The 16,624-nt window shown below is 48.6% G+C and overlaps 1 protein-coding gene across 6 annotated transcripts in view; it reads left to right on the top strand.

Moving 5' to 3' along the window:
- SPECC1 (sperm antigen with calponin homology and coiled-coil domains 1) overlaps positions 1–16,624 on the top strand; it is a 1,059,948-nt gene that overhangs the window by 627,397 nt on the left and 415,927 nt on the right. The gene's annotated exons all lie outside the window — the stretch shown is intronic.

The following is a 16,624-nucleotide window of genomic DNA, read 5'->3' as shown; positions in this document are numbered from 1 at the left end:
CTGCGTGTAGGCTGCAGTCTTACAAATCGCACTTTCTGATGTAACTTCATCCACTCTCATGCTATGAGGAAATTATTGACATTTTATTGGAGATGACCACATTAAGTTTCAGGAAAATAGTACATTAATATACTTTTTAGAAACACTGTATAAGGGTGTCTATTGCAATCCTTTCCATATTATTAATGGAGCGTTTTTTTTGTTTTTTTATACTTGGGGTGGAATTAAGCGAGAGAAAAAACAGCATTTGGTGCTTAATGGACCTACATTCCTGCAATGGCTCGAACCAATATGCAATATGGTTCGAACCAATCCTCTCTCAAGCTTGGACACACCTGTATACCCTACCAAGAGAATGCGTACCAGGAGCGTTTTCAGGGCAGCTGCATGACGTCACACGCAGCCGCTCTGATTAAAAAAATGGTGGCGGACCGCCTGACATCGCAGCCAGGCTGCTCTGGTAGGGGTCAACCTCAATTCGATGCGTCATGAGGCGATGTCACACACATGCTGGGCAGCATTGCCCTGTGCTGGGTGGCCCCCAGCATGTGAGGAGATGGATTCCTTTCTCCTGTATGCAGGAGGTTTAGAGTCAGCAGTCCTAGAAGCGTTTGTAGCCAGACTTGACCACCGCTGTAGAATTTTTATATTAAAAGTCTGTCACAGGGATTTTAATGAATATTATTAATAGTTTCTTTTATAGCGCAGCAAATTCCATTGTGCTTCACAATTGGATACAACTAGGGAGGCCAATCCCGGGCCATTTTTTCAATCCCAAAATTCGGGATTGAAAAACGCTCAATCCCAGGATTGCAGTAGGGATCAGAGTAGGGAGAGTGGATGTGAAGGGTAGTGAAGGAGGGTGTAGGGAGCAGCGCTGGAGGGGTGGGTGTAGGAAGCGGCGCAGGAGGGAGGCAGTAGGGAGCAGTGGGGGAGGGTGGGTGTAAGTAATACTTACTATTAGGTGGGTGGCAGCTTTGGGCACACACTAAACGCGCCGGCGGCCTTTCAAATTGTAGCGCTAGCCACCAGCCAGTCAGAAAGGGCAGTCCGGCAGGCAATTAGGAGCCGCTGCCCTGATTGGCTTCCGGTCTGCTAGCTCTGATTGGGTGGCGGCCAACGCAACAGTACATTTGAAATGCTACTGGTGCAGTCTGTGTGTTCATGGCTGCCCACCTAAACTTTAAATATCCTGCCAGCCAGGCCGCACAGGTTCAGGGGCTGCATGTCTTCAGCCCACATCCTGCTAATTGGACATCCCTGTAATATAATATCGCACTTCAGTACAATGCTCTAGTGGAAGACATCCAGTGGTGTGCTGTAAGATTACTATCTATGCACACTGTGGTTTGTGTTATACATATCCTCAAGAGACCATTATGTTATCTCGCTGCATCTCTATCATTCTGTGCTTACAGTCAACATGTCTTGCTTGTCCCTGTAATGTGCATTCTTATTATTATAACTCTGTGCTATAGTGCTCAGCGCTGCCCAGCAAATCTGCACATGTGCAATCTAATCCCGTGAATCCCGGGTTTGGAGGCTCCAATCCCAGGATTCAAAGCCCGGGATTTTTGGGCAAGGATCCCGCCGATCCCGGTATTGGCCTCTCTAGATACAACAGTGATAGGACAGAACTGGGTAATAACAGACCGTCATAGCGTTAGGGAGGCCCTGCTTGCAAGCTTACAATCTATAGGGAAATAGGCATTGATACACAAGGATAAATGCTATTTATTGCATAATGGTCCACCAGATTGCACAGGTTCTTGGTGGGCTGTATGATATGGTCACATAGCAATATTGACCACGGGTCAGGAGGATGGAAATGTGAAGAAAGAGAATATATGAGAATGTGTGTGGACTGCAGAGTGAGGATGTAATTGGATAGGAAAGTTTGTGAAGGTGATGTGGACAGTTCTGGAATTTGATCAGCTTTTCTGAATTGGTGAGTTTCCAGGGAACGCTTGAAGGTTTGGAGACTAGAGGAGAGTCTTATTGTGTGTGGGAGGGCATTTCACAGAGTGGCTGCAGCCCAAATTACAGTGGAGGTCTGCCCTCTGGTGTTGAGGACTTGTCAGACTTTTGGAATTCTGTAGCCTTCTCTGGTGTCACCTTGGATGTCATGTGACTGCTTCTGTTTTATGCAGAAAAACTCTCGGATGCCCCTTATTTGTGATGCTTTATGTTCTATGGGTCTTTTATTTTCCATTCTCTGGCATTAAGATGAGTTTATATAAGAGTTTATATGTAGCTGCCACAAACTTCAATAACTGTATTTTAATGAAACACAATAATTATTCACTCATAATGCATAATATACGTGGGCTGTTAAAGTGATTAATTAAAAAACAAAATTATGCCTTTTAGTAGGGCATTGTTGTACTGTGCTGTATTTCCATGAATAAAGCTGCGTAAATTGTATGTCCTTGCTCTAAAATAATGAATCATTCCACATATTTGCGAAGGGTGTGAGATTCCATGGTATTTCAACGCCGGCAACTGCACCCAAACTCGCACTCCTGGCGGACTAATTTCTGTACGTGCAGCAAGCACTTTTGTGCAAGTTCAGGCTACCGTGATGACTTGTGGGTGCGAAGAACTCGCAAATAATCGCATTGACCCCATAGTCTGTGTGACTTTTAGGTGAGCTGATAACACCCTAAAAAGGTTAATTGGCTCCTTGTCTTCAGCCCACATCCTGCTAATTGGACATCCATGTAATATATTATCGCACTCCAGTACAATGCTCTAGTGGAAGACATCCAGTGGTGTGCTGTAAGATTACTATCTGTGCACACTGTGGTTTGTTTTATACATATCCTCAAGAGACCATTATGTTATCTCGCTGCCTCTCTATCATCCTGTGCTTACAGTCAACATGTCTTGCTTGTCCCTGTAATGCGCATTCTTATTATTATAACTCTGAAAATGAATTCTGCTGTTATTCCAACGCGCATAAAATAATACCAAACATTACAAATTGTACTGTTCATCTGTTATGCTTCCATTAGTGACTCATATTTAATAATGGAAAGACGTTGGCATTCATCATAAGGGTAAATAGAAAGTAATTGATTTTTTTTTTTCTTCTCCTTAAAGCTGCACTGATACCTACCAGGTCAGTTTCACCAAGCGTGGGGGCTGCTCCATGTTTTTCTCACTGGGCAGAGGTCTGTTGAGCAGGAACACCCCTCAAGATTGTAAATTGTGATTAATCCATCTGCACACAACTGCTACCCATTTTAAAGTGGGGAAGGGAATTTATTTGCTGGTTCTGTGTTAAGTGGAAGAGCCCTATGGCTCTAGCTAGGATAGTAGACCAAATAAATTAAATGTTTTATCCTGGAGAATTACATTTATGTAAAAGCCACTAGGAATGTCTGTCTACCCTGTTCTATTGTAGATCTCTCTCCATTGTTGGCTTAAGTTCTTAAAATAAACATTTGATACAAATTAAGCATAGGCAATGCTGGCCACAATTATACCTTTTACCCTCCACCATTATCGAAGCCCCCAATGTGATGAAACCATGAACCTACTGCAGGGACGTGCAGTCAGGGGAGACAGAGCCTCACCTGTCATACTCCACTGAAAAGAAGATTTTCCCACTAAACGATATTGCATTTACAGTACTGTATATATAACACAGTCTGTATTATAAATTATAAAAATCAGCTTTTTTCTATTAGCGTATGACAGGGAGAGAGGTTGTGAGGCAGCGATAGATATGCCTCCCCTCTTGATCAGACACTGCCTGGAGCTGCTGTGGGCGGGGCCATACGGCAGTTAATAATGCTGCATTGAATAAAGCATAGTTGGAGGCATGCCTCACTGTGGGGACCATGCCTACATAGTCCTGTGAGCTTCGAGGCAGCAAATAAGGTAGCGGTGGCGGGTGACAGACAGTTCCCCAGCCAGACCTGGAAGCTGCACCAGATTTAGCGCTGCAGAGTCTCCCTGCCTCGCACAGCTGAGCCTGTGCTTGTTGTGTCCAGTCCAGCCAGGAAGCTAAGCAGCTGATGCCATTGTTCAGACCGCATCTCCCATACCCCGATATAAACAGAGACACTAACACTGTGTGCTGACAGTTGGAGGGCCGGGGGGTGCAGGGAGCTGGGCAGGAGGAGGTCGGGAAGAGGGTGTGTATGTGGGAGGGGTGAGGGGGGGGGGGGGGGTGTTGTGTTGCGCTTATATAATTTATGCAGTGCCTCCCCGGTTTTTACCCCACCGCACGTCACTGACCTACTGTATAGCCAAGATTAGCCGGACTGCGAGTAAAGCTAACCTTAAAAAGAAATGTGATTTCATTTATAAAATGGAGACCATCTAACATAGGGAGAGAGCTAAAGTACTGTTTGGGGAGAGGGAATATTGCACTGAAATATATTGATTCTTTCAATTAAGAGGGGTATAGAGCTACATGTCCATTAAATGTGGATAAGGCTGGGGTACTTGGGTTTACTTTAAGCTAATTCATTTAGTGGACTTCATTTAATGTACAGTTTTATATTAATGTTATATTAGGTGTAATGTCAATCCGACTTTTTTTCTCTTATGTCCTAGAGGATGCTGGGGTCCACATTAGTACCATGGGGTATAGACGGGTCCACCAGGAGCCATTGGCACTTTAAGGGTGCATACACACGGTGAGATTCGGACTTATCCGATTCTCACCGTGCGACAGGGGGCCGGGTCGGCACTTAGCCAGTATCGCAAGCACATAATGAGTGTGCTTGCGATGCTGGCTATGTGCGATGTCAATCCTGACTATCTCTTCTATAGAGATAGTCAGGATTGACTTGCCTGCACAGCCTATTTTTTCGGCCGATGCCGACCGCGCGGGGCCGCGCATCGGCATCGGATCGGGATCGCAAGGTGACAGTCACCTTGCGATCTGCACTATATTTTCTTCCGATTCTGACTATATAGTCAGAATCGGAAGAAAATATCGTACCGTGTGTACACACCTTAAGAGTTTGAGAGTGTGGGCTGGCTCCTCCCTCTATGCCCCTCCTACCAGACTCCGTTTAGAAAATGTGCCCGGAGGAGCCGGTCACAACTAGGGGAGCTCTCCAGAGCTTTTCTAGAAAAATGTTATTTATTTTACAGGGAGGCTGCTGGCAACACCCTCCCTGCAGCGTGGGACTTAGGGGGGGAGTAGTGTCCGCCCTGCGGGGTCTGAGCCACTTCACTGACAGGACACTGAGCTCCTGAGGGGACAGATCGTTCCCCGCCACATGGGATCGCTCACCCCAGCAGCATGCCGCCAACCCCTTACAGAGCTGAAGATCGTGGTAAGTCACCGACCCCCCAGCAAGCAGGGGGCCGGTGTGAAGATGGCGGCAGCAAGGTAGGCTCCTGGGATGGATCAGCGGTACATAGTGCGGCGCAGTGAGGGGCACCCTGGGCCAGCGCTTACACCCTACACTGGTCACAAAGCCTGTCGGGGTCCCAGGATCTCAGCCAGCATCAATCCTCAGGCCAGTATAATCTGATGAAGAGCGGGAAGACAGCGCCATTATGGGGGCGGAGCTTCTCCTCAGAGCGGACCCAGCAGCGTTCAGTGCCATTTTCCTGCCTGCACAGCGCTGATCAGGAGCAAGAAGGTCCCTCCACAGCAACTCCAGCTATCTCTCACGGTACCAGGGGGTTGTAGAAGGGGGGGGGGTGCTGCAATACGACTGTGTATCCTATTAAGATACACAGTCAGCGCTGACAAGGGGTCTCCCTTTGGTTAAAAGCGCTGTGTGTGGGTTAGCTCCAATCTCTGTGTCTCTCTTGCTATTCTTGGGGGGGAAACTCTGTCTGCCCTCCCCTGTGTGTGTGTGGAGTGTTTGTGGTCTCCTTTAGCTATGTCCAGGGACACTGTGTCATATGCTGCGGAGGATATGTCCTCCCAGGATGATCCCATTCCATGTAATCAGGATAGCACTGGTTTAGCACAGATTCCAGCAAGGGAACCTGAGTGGTTTTCCTCTATCAAATCTTGGATTTCTCAGATCTCTGATAGGGTTGCAAGTAATGAATCCGCAACCCAGGTATTACAGAACTCTATGGCAGTATGGCCCGATTCTGGTACCTCAGGACGCTCCGCTATATACCCCCACAAACGTGCGCTGCTTGTTCATGTCATGCAGGATGACACGGATACCAATTCTGATACCACAGACGGTAATGGGGATGTGTTGCGGGGGTCTGCCTCTCTTGCAAAGGGGGTGCAATTGATGATGGAGGCTATCAGGGATGTGTTGAATATTAATGATACCACACCTGAGCAGGTTGAGGAGGCTTTTTTCACTGAAAATAAGAAAGCCTCGCTAACCTTCCCTGCGTCAAAGGAATTGAATGCTATATTTGAGAAAGCATGGGAAAACCCTGAGAAAAAATCCAGATCCCTATAAGTGTCCAGGTGGCGTTTCCTTTCCCTGAGGAGGATAGAAAAAAATAGGAAAGCCCACCAATTGCTAACGCATCTGTGTCCAGACTCTCAAAAAAGCTGGTTTTGCCTGTTCCGGGATCTACAGCCTTAAAGGAGTCGGCTGATCGAAAGATTGATAATACGCTTATATCTATGTACACAGCTTCGGGGGCCATATTACGTCCCACTATTGCTAGTGCATGGATTGCAAAAGCTATAGTAAAATAGTCAGGCACCTTACTTGAAGATTTGGATACTATGGATAAGGGTGATGTTGAATTGTTTTTGCGTAACATTCACGATTCAGCAGGTTTTATGGTAGAATCCATGAAAGACCTGGATTCCATGGCTGCGGGGATTTCTTCCATGTCTGTTTCAGCTCGTCGGGGACTGTGGCTGCGCAAGTGGTCGGCCGACGCAGAATCCAGAAAAAGTGTGGAGTCCCTACCCTACACAGGTCAGGCTCTCTTTGGGGAAGCTTTGGATGCGTGGATATCCACGGCTACGGTGGGTAAGTCTCCGTTCCTTCCCTCAGCAGCACCTTCTTTGAAGAAATCCTTCTCTTCATCAGCTTCGCAGTCTTTTCGGCCTAACAAGCCTAGAAAGGCCAAGCCGTCCAATACCTTCTTTAGGAGAGGTCGAGCTAAATCCAAGAAACCTGCTGCGGCAGGTTCCCAGGAAACTAAGCCTGCTTCCAGTACGCCAAAGTCCTCCGCATGACGGTGGACCGCGCGGCCTGGAGGTGGGGCCAGTGGGAGTGAGGCTCAGACAGTTCAGTCACGTCTGAGATTTTGGAATTTCAAAATCTCCCTCCTCACCGATTTTTCAAATCAGGCTTGCCAGCTCTGCTGGCGGACAGGACTGTCCTGCAAGCAGCGGTTCAGAAGTTGGTGGAGGCACAGGTCATTGCGTCAGTGCCTCCTCATTCGCAAGCCACAGGTTACTATTCAAACCTTTTCGTGGTACCGAAACCAGATGGTTTGGTCAGGCCCATTCTGAACCTAAAATCACTGAACCCCTTTCTGAAGGAGTTCAGGTTCAAAATGGAGTCTCTCAGGGCAGTGATATCAGGTCTGGAAGAGGGGAATTCCTAGTATCCCTGGATTTCAAGGATGCGCACCTGCACATTCCGATTTGGCTGCCGCATCAGGCTTATCTCCATTTTGCTTTACTGGACTGTCATTTCCAGTTCCAGGCACTGCCATTCTGCCTCTCTACAGCACCAAGGGTGTTTACCAAGGTGATAGCGGAGATGATGGTTCTACTCCGATAACAGGGGGTGAACAACATTCCGTATCTTGACGATCTGCTGATAAAAGATTTGTCCAAGGAGGAGCTGTTGCAGTCCATTTGTACTCATGACCTGCCTACTCAGAGTCCACGGATGGATTCTGAACCTTCCAAAATCTCATTTGGAACCAACCCGGAGGTTGTCTTTTCTGGGGATGATCCTCGACACGGAAGTGCAAAAGGTGTTTCTTCCGCAGGAAAAGGCGTTAATGATACAAACAATGGTCCGGGATGTCCTGAAGCCAGCCCGGGTGTCGGTTCATCAATGCATTCGCCTTTTGGGGAAGATGGTGACCTCTTACGAGGCTCTCCAGTACGGGAGGTTCCATGCTCAGGCCTTCCAACTGGATCTCTGTGACAAGTGGTCAGGATCTCATCTACACATGCACCAGAGAATTTGTCTGTCGCCAAAGGCCAGGATTTCACTCCTCTGGTGGCTCCAATTGCCTCACCTTCTGGAGGGCCGCAGGTTCGGGATTCAGGACTGGGTCCTTCTAACCACGGATGCGAGCCTCCGGGGCTGGGGCGCAGTCACTCAAGGGGAAACCTTCCAAGGAAGGTGGTCAAGTCTGGAAGCCGGCCTGCCGATCAACATCCTGGAACTAAGAGCCGTCTACAACGGTCTTCTTCAGGCAGCCCATCTTCTAAGAAATCGGGCCATTCAAGTACAGTCGGACAATGTAACGACAGTGGCTTACATAAACCGACAGAGCGGAACGAAAAGCAGAGCTGCAATGTCAGAGGTGACAAGAATCATCCTCTGGGCAGAAAAACACGCGTTTGCGCTATCTGCAATCTTCGTTCCAGGAGTTGACAACTGGGAAGCAGACTTCCTCAGCAGACACGATCTCCATCCGGGGGAGTGGTGTCTCCATCCGGAGGTTTCAAGGAAATAACAGACCTTTGGTGGTTACCCCAACTGGGCATGATGGCCTCTCGTCTCAACAAGAAGCTTCAACGCTATTGTTCCAGGTCGAGGGACCCACAAGCAGTGGCAGTGGACGCCCTGGTATCTCCGTGGGTGTTCCAGTCGGTGTACATGTTTCCACCACTCCCTCTCATTCCAAGAGTTCTAAAGCTCGTAAGGAGAACAAGAGTTCAAGCGAACCTCATTGCTCCAGACTGGCCAAGGCGGGCTTGGTACGCGGACCTTCTGAATCTCTTGCAGGAAGAGCTGAGGCCTCTTCCTCTTCGGGAGGACCTGCTGCAGCAGGTGCCGTTCGCCTATCAAGACTTTCCGCGGCTACGTTTGACGGCATGGAGGTTGAACGCCAGATACTAGCTCGGAAGGGCATTCCGAAGAAGGTCATTCCTACCCTGATACAGGCTAGGAAAGGGGTAACGTCTAAACATTACTATCGTATTTGGAAGAAATATGTCTCTTGGTGTGAGTCCAAGAAGTTTCCTGTGGTGGAGTTTCAACTGGGACGTTTTCTCCTTTTCCTGCAAGCAGGTGTGGATATGGGCCTGAGGTTGGGATCTGTGAAGGTCCAGATTTTAGCCCTGTCTATTTTCTTCCAGAAACAGGAGGTTGAGGTCAAATTTCTTACATGGAAGGCTCTCACATTGTTGACCTTAGCTTCTGCTAGACGCGTGTCAGAATTGTGGGCTTTGTCCTGTAAAAGCCCTTACTTGATATTCCATGAAGATAGAGCTGAGCTCTGGACACGTCAGCAGTTTCTTCCAAAGGTTGTGTCGGCATTTCATATCATCCAACCTATTGTGGTGCCAGTGGCTACTGACTCCTCAGTTTCCTTGGATGTTGTGAGGGCTTTGAGAATCTATGTGAAGAGGACTGCTCGTCACAGGAAATCGGAGTCTTTGTTTGTCCTGTATGATCCCAAGAAAATTGGGTGTCCTGCTTCAAAGCAGACTATATCTCGCTGGATTAGGTTCACTATCCAGCATGCTTATTCTACGGCAGGATTGCTGTGTCCAAAATCTGTCAAGGCCCACTCTACTCGTAAGTTGGGTTCTTCCTGGGCGGCTGCCCGGGGTGTCTCGGCATTGCAGCTTTGCCAAGCGGCAACTTGGTCTGGGTCGAACACGTTTGCTAAGTTCTACAAGTTCGATACTTTGGCCTCTGATGATGTGAAGTTCAGTCAATCAGTTCTGCAGGAGCCTCCGCGCTCTCCTTCCCATTCTGGGAGCTTTGGTACATCCCCATGGTACTAATGTGGACCCCAGCATCCTCTAGGACGTAAGAGAAAATAGGATTTTCGTTACCTACCAGTAAATCCTTTCTCTGACGTCCTAGTGGATGCTGGGACTCCGTCAGGACCATGGGGATTAGCGGCTCCGCAGGAGACAGGGCACAAAAATAAAAGCTTTAGGACTAGGTGGTGTGCACTGGCTCCTCCCCCTATGACCCTCCTCCAAGCCTCAGTTAGGTTTTTGTGCCCGTCCGAGCAGGGTGCAATCTAGGTGGCTCTCCTAAAGAGCTGCTTAGAAAAAGTTATTAGGTTTTTTATTTTCAGTGAGTCCTGCTGGCAACAGGCTCACTGCAACGAGGGACTTAGGGGAGAAGAAGTGAACTCACCTGCGTGCAGGATGGATTGGCTTCTTAGGCTACTGGACACCATTAGCTCCAGAGGGATCGAACACAGGCCCAGCCATGGAGTCCGGTCCCGGAGCCGCGCCGCCGACCCCCTTGCAGATGCCGAAAAGTGAAGAGGTCCAGAAACCGGCGGCAGAAGACTTTTCAGTCTTCATGAGGTAGCGCACAGCACTGCAGCTGTGCGCCATTGTTGTCAGCACACTTCACACCAGCGGTCACTGAGGGTGCAGGGCGCTGGGGGGGGGCGCCCTGGGCAGCAATGATAATACCTTGTTCTGGCTAAAAATACATCACATATAGCCCCTGGGGCTATATGGATGTATTTAACCCCTGCCAGGTCTCACAAACACCGGGAGAAGAGCCCGCCGAAATAGGGGGCGGGGCCTATCTCCTCAGCACACAGCGCCATTTTCCTACACAGCTCCGCTGCGAGGAAGGCTCCCAGGACTCTCCCCTGCACTGCACTACAGAAACAGGGTAAAAAAACAGAGAGGGGGGGCACTTTTTTGGCGATATTGATCTATTAAGCTGCTATAAAGGAAACAACACTTCTGTAAGGTTGTTCCTATATATTTATAGCGCTTGGGTGTGTGCTGGCAAACTCTCCCTCTGTCTCCCCAAAGGGCTAGTGGGGTCCTGTCTTCGATAAGAGCATTCCCTGTGTGTCTGCTGTGTGTCGGTACGTGTGTGTCGACATGTATGAGGACGATGTTGGTGTGGAGGCGGAGCAATTGCCGGTAATGGTGATGTCACCCCCTAGGGAGTCGACACCGGAATGGATGGCTTTGTTTATGGAATTACGTGATAATGTCAGCACGTTACAAAAATCAGTTGACGACATGAGACGGCCGGCAAACCAGTTAGTACCTGTCCAGGCGTCTCAGACACCGTCAGGGGCTGTAAAACGCCCTTTACCTCAGTCGGTCGACACAGACCCAGACACGGACACCGAATCTAGTGTCGACGGTGAAGAAACAAACGTTTTTTCCAGTAGGGCCACACGTTATATGATCACGGCAATGAAGGAGGCTTTGCATATCTCTGATACTGCAAGTACCACAAAAAGGGGTATTATGTGGGGTCTGAAAAAACTACCTGTAGTTTTTCCTGAATCAGAGGAATTGAATGAAGTGTGTGATGAAGCGTGGGTTAACCCCGATAGAAAACTGCTAATTTCAAAGAAGTTATTGGCATTATATCCTTTCCCGCCAGAGGTTAGGGCGCGCTGGGAAACACCCCCTAGGGTGGATAAGGCACTCACACGCTTATCAAAACAAGTGGCGTTACCGTCTCCTGAAACGGCCGCCCTCAAGGATCCAGCTGATAGGAGGCTAGAAACTACCCTGAAAAGTATATACACTCATACTGGTGTTATACTGCGACCAGCCATCGCCTCTGCATGGATGTGCAGTGCTGGGGTGGTTTGGTCGGATTCCCTGACTGAAAATATTGATACCCTGGATAGGGACAGTATTTTATTGACTATAGAGCAATTAAAGGATGCTTTTCTTTATATGCGAGATGCTCAGAGGGATATTTGCACTCTGGCATCGAGAGTAAGTGCGATGTCCATATCTGCCAGAAGAAGTTTATGGACGCGACAGTGGTCAGGTGATGCGGATTCCAAACGGCATATGGAAGTATTGCCGTATAAAGGGGAGGAATTATTTGGGGTCGGTCTATCGGATTTGGTGGCCACGGCAACAGCCGGGAAATCCACCCTTTTACCTCAGGTCCCCTCCCAACAGAAAAAGACACCGTCTTTTCAGCCGCAGTCCTTTCGTTCCTATAAGAACAAGCGGGCAAAAGGACAGTCATATCTGCCCCGAGGCAAAGGAAAGGGTAAGAGAGTGCACCAAGCAGCTCCCTCCCAGGAGCAGAAGCCCTCCCCGGCTTCTGCAAAGCCCTCAGCATGACGTTGGGGCTTTACAAGCGGACTCAGGGGCGGTGGGGGGTCGACTCAAGAATTTCAGCGCACAGTGGGCTCACTCACAGGTGGACCCCTGGATCCTGCAGGTAGTATCTCAGGGTTACAGGTTGGAATTCGAGAAGTCTCCCCCTCGCCGGTTCCTAAAGTCTGCTCTGCCAACGTCTCCCTCAGACAGGGCGACGGTATTGGAAGCCATTCACAAGCTGTATTCTCAGCAGGTGATAGTCAAGGTACCCCTCCTACAACAGGGAAAGGGGTATTATTCCACACTATTTGTGGTACCGAAGCCGGACGGCTCGGTAAGACCTATTCTAAATCTGAAATCTTTGAACCTGTACATACAAAAATTCAAGTTCAAGATGGAGTCACTCAGAGCAGTGATAGCGAATCTGGAAGAAGGGGACTTTATGGTGTCCCTGGACATCAAGGATGCTTACCTGCATGTCCCAATTTGCCCTTCACATCAAGGGTACCTCAGGTTCGTGGTGCAAAACTGTCATTATCAGTTTCAGACGCTGCCGTTTGGATTGTCCACGGCACCTCGGGTCTTTACCAAGGTAATGGCCGAAATGATGTTTCTTCTGCGAAGAAAAGGCGTATTAATTATCCCTTACTTGGACGATCTCCTGATAAGGGCAAGGTCCAGAGAACAGCTGGGGGACGTAGTAGCACTAACCCAAGTAGTGCTGCAACAGCACGGGTGGATTCTGAATTTTCCAAAATCTCAATTGACCCTGACGACACGTCTGCTGTTCCTGGGAATGATTCTGGACACGGTTCAGAAAAAGGTGTTTCTTCTGGAGGAGAAAGCCAGGGAGTTATCCGAACTTGTCAGGAACCTCCTAAAACCAGGAAAAGTGTCTGTGCATCAATGCACAAGAGTCCTGGGAAAAATGGTGGCTTCTTACGAAGCGATTCCATTCGGCAGATTCCACGCACGAACTTTTCAGTGGGATCTGCTGGACAAATGGTCCGGATCGCATCTGCAGATGCATCAGCGGATAACTTTGTCTCCACGGACAAGGGTGTCTCTTCTGTGGTGGTTGCAGAGTGCTCATCTGTTAGAGGGCCGCAGATTCGGCATACAGGACTGGGTCCTGGTGACCACGGATGCCAGTCTGAGAGGCTGGGGAGCGGTCACACAGGGAAGAAACTTCCAGGGAGTGTGGTCAAGCCTGGAGATGTCTCTTCACATAAATATACTGGAGCTAAGAGCGATTTACAATGCTCTAAGCCTGGCAAAACCCCTGCTTCAGGGTCAGCCGGTGTTGATCCAGTCGGACAACATCACGGCAGTCGCCCACGTAAACAGACAGGGCGGCACAAGAAGCAGGAGGACAATGGCAGAAGCTGCAAGGATTCTTCGCTGGGCGGAAGATCATGTGATAGCACTGTCAGCAGTGTTCATTCCGGGAGTGGACAACTGGGAAGCGGACTTCCTCAGCAGACACGATCTACACCCGGGAGAGTGGGGACTTCATCCAGAAGTCTTCCACATGATTGTGAACCGTTGGGAAAAACCAAAGGTGGATATGATGGCGTCCCGCCTCAACAAAAAACTGGACAGGTATTGCGCCAGGTCAAGAGACCCTCAGGCAATAGCTGTGGACGCTCTGGTAACACCGTGGGTGTTCCAGTCAGTGTATGTGTTTCCTCCTCTGCCTCTCATACCAAAAGTACTGAGAATTATACGGCAAAGGGGAGTAAGAACGATACTCGTGGCTCCGGATTGGCCAAGAAGAACTTGGTACCCGGAACTTCAGGAGATGCTCACGGAAGATCCGTGGCCTCTACCTCTAAGACGGGACCTGCTTCAGCAGGGACCGTGTCTATTCCAAGACTTACCGCGGCTGCGTTTGACGGCATGGCGGTTGAACGCCGAATTCTAAGGGAAAAAGGCATTCCGGAAGAGGTCATCCCTACCCTGGTAAAAGCCAGGAAGGAGGTGACTGCACAACATTATCACCGCATTTGGAGAAAATATGTTGAGTGGTGTGAGGCCAGGAAGGCCCCGACGGAGGAATTTCAATTGGGTCGATTCCTACATTTCCTGCAAACAGGATTGTCTATGGGCCTCAAATTAGGGTCCATTAAGGTTCAAATTTCGGCCCTGTCGATTTTCTTCCAGAAAGAATTGGCTTCAGTTCCTGAAGTCCAGACTTTTGTAAAAGGAGTACTACATATACAGCCCCCGGTTGTGCCCCCAGTGGCTCCGTGGGATCTTAATGTAGTTTTGGATTTTCTCAAATCCCATTGGTTTGAGCCACTCAAATCGGTGGATTTGAAATATCTTACATGGAAAGTAACCATGCTACTGGCCCTGGCTTCAGCCAGGAGAGTGTCAGAATTGGCGGCTTTATCGTATAAAAGCCCATATCTGATTTTCCATTCGGACAGGGCAGAACTGCGGACGCGTCCTCAGTTTCTGCCTAAGGTGGTTTCAGCGTTTCACCTGAACCAGCCTATTGTGGTGCCTGCGGCTACTAGCGATTTGGAGGATTCCAAGTTGCTGGACGTTGTCAGGGCATTGAAAATATATATTTCAAGGACGGCTGGAGTCAGAAAATCTGACTCGCTGTTTATACTGTATGCACCCAACAAGCTGGGTGCTCCTGCTTCTAAGCAGACGATTGCTCGTTGGATTTGTAGCACAATTCAACTTGCACATTCTGTGGCAGGCCGGCCACAGCCTAAATCTATCAAGGCCCATTCCACAAGGAAGGTGGGCTCATCTTGGGCGGCTGCCCGAGGGGTCTCGGCATTACAACTCTGCCGAGCAGCTACGTGGTCGGGGGAGAACACGTTTGTAAAATTCTACAAATTTGATACCCTGGCTAAAGAGGACCTGGAGTTCTCTCATTCGGTGCTGCAGAGTCATCCGCACTCTCCCGCCCGTTTGGGAGCTTTGGTATAATCCCCATGGTCCTGACGGAGTCCCAGCATCCACTAGGACGTCAGAGAAAATAAGATTTTACTTACCGATAAATCTATTTCTCGTAGTCCGTAGTGGATGCTGGGCGCCCATCCCAAGTGCGGATTGTCTGCAATACTTGTACATAGTTATTGTTACAAAAAAAAATCGGGTTGTTATTGTTGTGAGCCGTCTGTTCAGAGGCTCCTACGTTTGTCATACTGTTAACTGGGTTCAGATCACAAGTTGTATGGTGTGATTGGTGTGGCTGGTATGAGTCTTACCCGGGATTCAAAATCCTTCCTTATTGTGTACGCTCGTCCGGGCACAGTATCCTAACTGAGGCTTGGAGGAGGGTCATAGGGGGAGGAGCCAGTGCACACCACCTAGTCCTAAAGCTTTTATTTTTGTGCCCTGTCTCCTGCGGAGCCGCTAATCCCCATGGTCCTGACGGAGTCCCAGCATCCACTACGGACTACGAGAAATAGATTTATCGGTAAGTAAAATCTTATTTTTTTCGTAGTCCATAGAGAATGCTGGGCGCCCGCCCAGCGCTTCGTTTTCCTGCAACCGTTATCTGGTTCAGTACTACTTTGTTTAGTTATGTACTGCATTGTTACTTGGTAAGTAATGTTTCAGCAGTTGCTGAGTTTTTCAAGCTAGTTAGCTTGATATGCCTTGTATGTGTGAGCCACTATCTGTGTTAAATCCTTTTCTTGAAGATGTCCGTCTCCTCGGGCACAGTTTCTAGACTGAGTCTGGTAGGAGGGGCATAGAGGGAGGAGCCAGCCCACACTCTCAAACTCTCAAAGTGCCAATGGCTCCTAGTGGACCCGTCTATACCCCATGGTACTAATGTGGACCTCAGCATCCTCTATGGACTACGAGAAAAGGATTTACCGGTAGTTAACCAAAATCCTATTTTTAAAAGTCGGATTCTTGGCTAAAACCTGTCCACGTGTTTTCTGACAAGTTGGGAATTCCCGCCTTGTCGGAAAAAAAACAGACCCATACCTCCTAACATGACCCTCTCCAGGAGGGACAGAATGCTCTGTTCCTGAACTTCCCTCTTAATGTATGCTTGCCATTACCTTTGTTGAACTAGTTGTTTGATAAGAAAGGTGTTTCACCACAGGTGATGGCAATAATTAATTAAGAGGGAAGTCCAGGAGCAGAGCATTCTATCCCTCCTGGAGAGGGTCATGTTGAGAGGTATGCAGACCCATTGAATAGGTCGGAACAGTTTCCGACAGAAAAAAGTCGGAAGCTACTGTCTTTCCGACAAGACGGCAGCTTCCGACAAGCATTGAATTCACCCTATAGACAGCAAATCCCAGGTTTCTTGCAGCGGAAGTTGCTATACCTGTTCAGATTGTAGTTAGTGACTAGTAAAGTCACACAAGCTCCTGTAACAAGATGTGATCTTCATTTTAGTGCTAGTTTTTAAATATATATTTTATTTTTGACTTTTTAGTACAAATGGAGACTCTGCTAGCACCAGGGCCGTAACTATGG

This window comes from Pseudophryne corroboree, chromosome 2 (genome assembly GCF_028390025.1).
Source record: "Pseudophryne corroboree isolate aPseCor3 chromosome 2, aPseCor3.hap2, whole genome shotgun sequence".
Classification (NCBI taxonomy): domain Eukaryota; kingdom Metazoa; phylum Chordata; class Amphibia; order Anura; family Myobatrachidae; genus Pseudophryne; species Pseudophryne corroboree.
The sequence above is the reverse complement of the archived record's forward strand: the minus strand, read 5'-3'. Positions and strand labels throughout refer to the sequence as shown.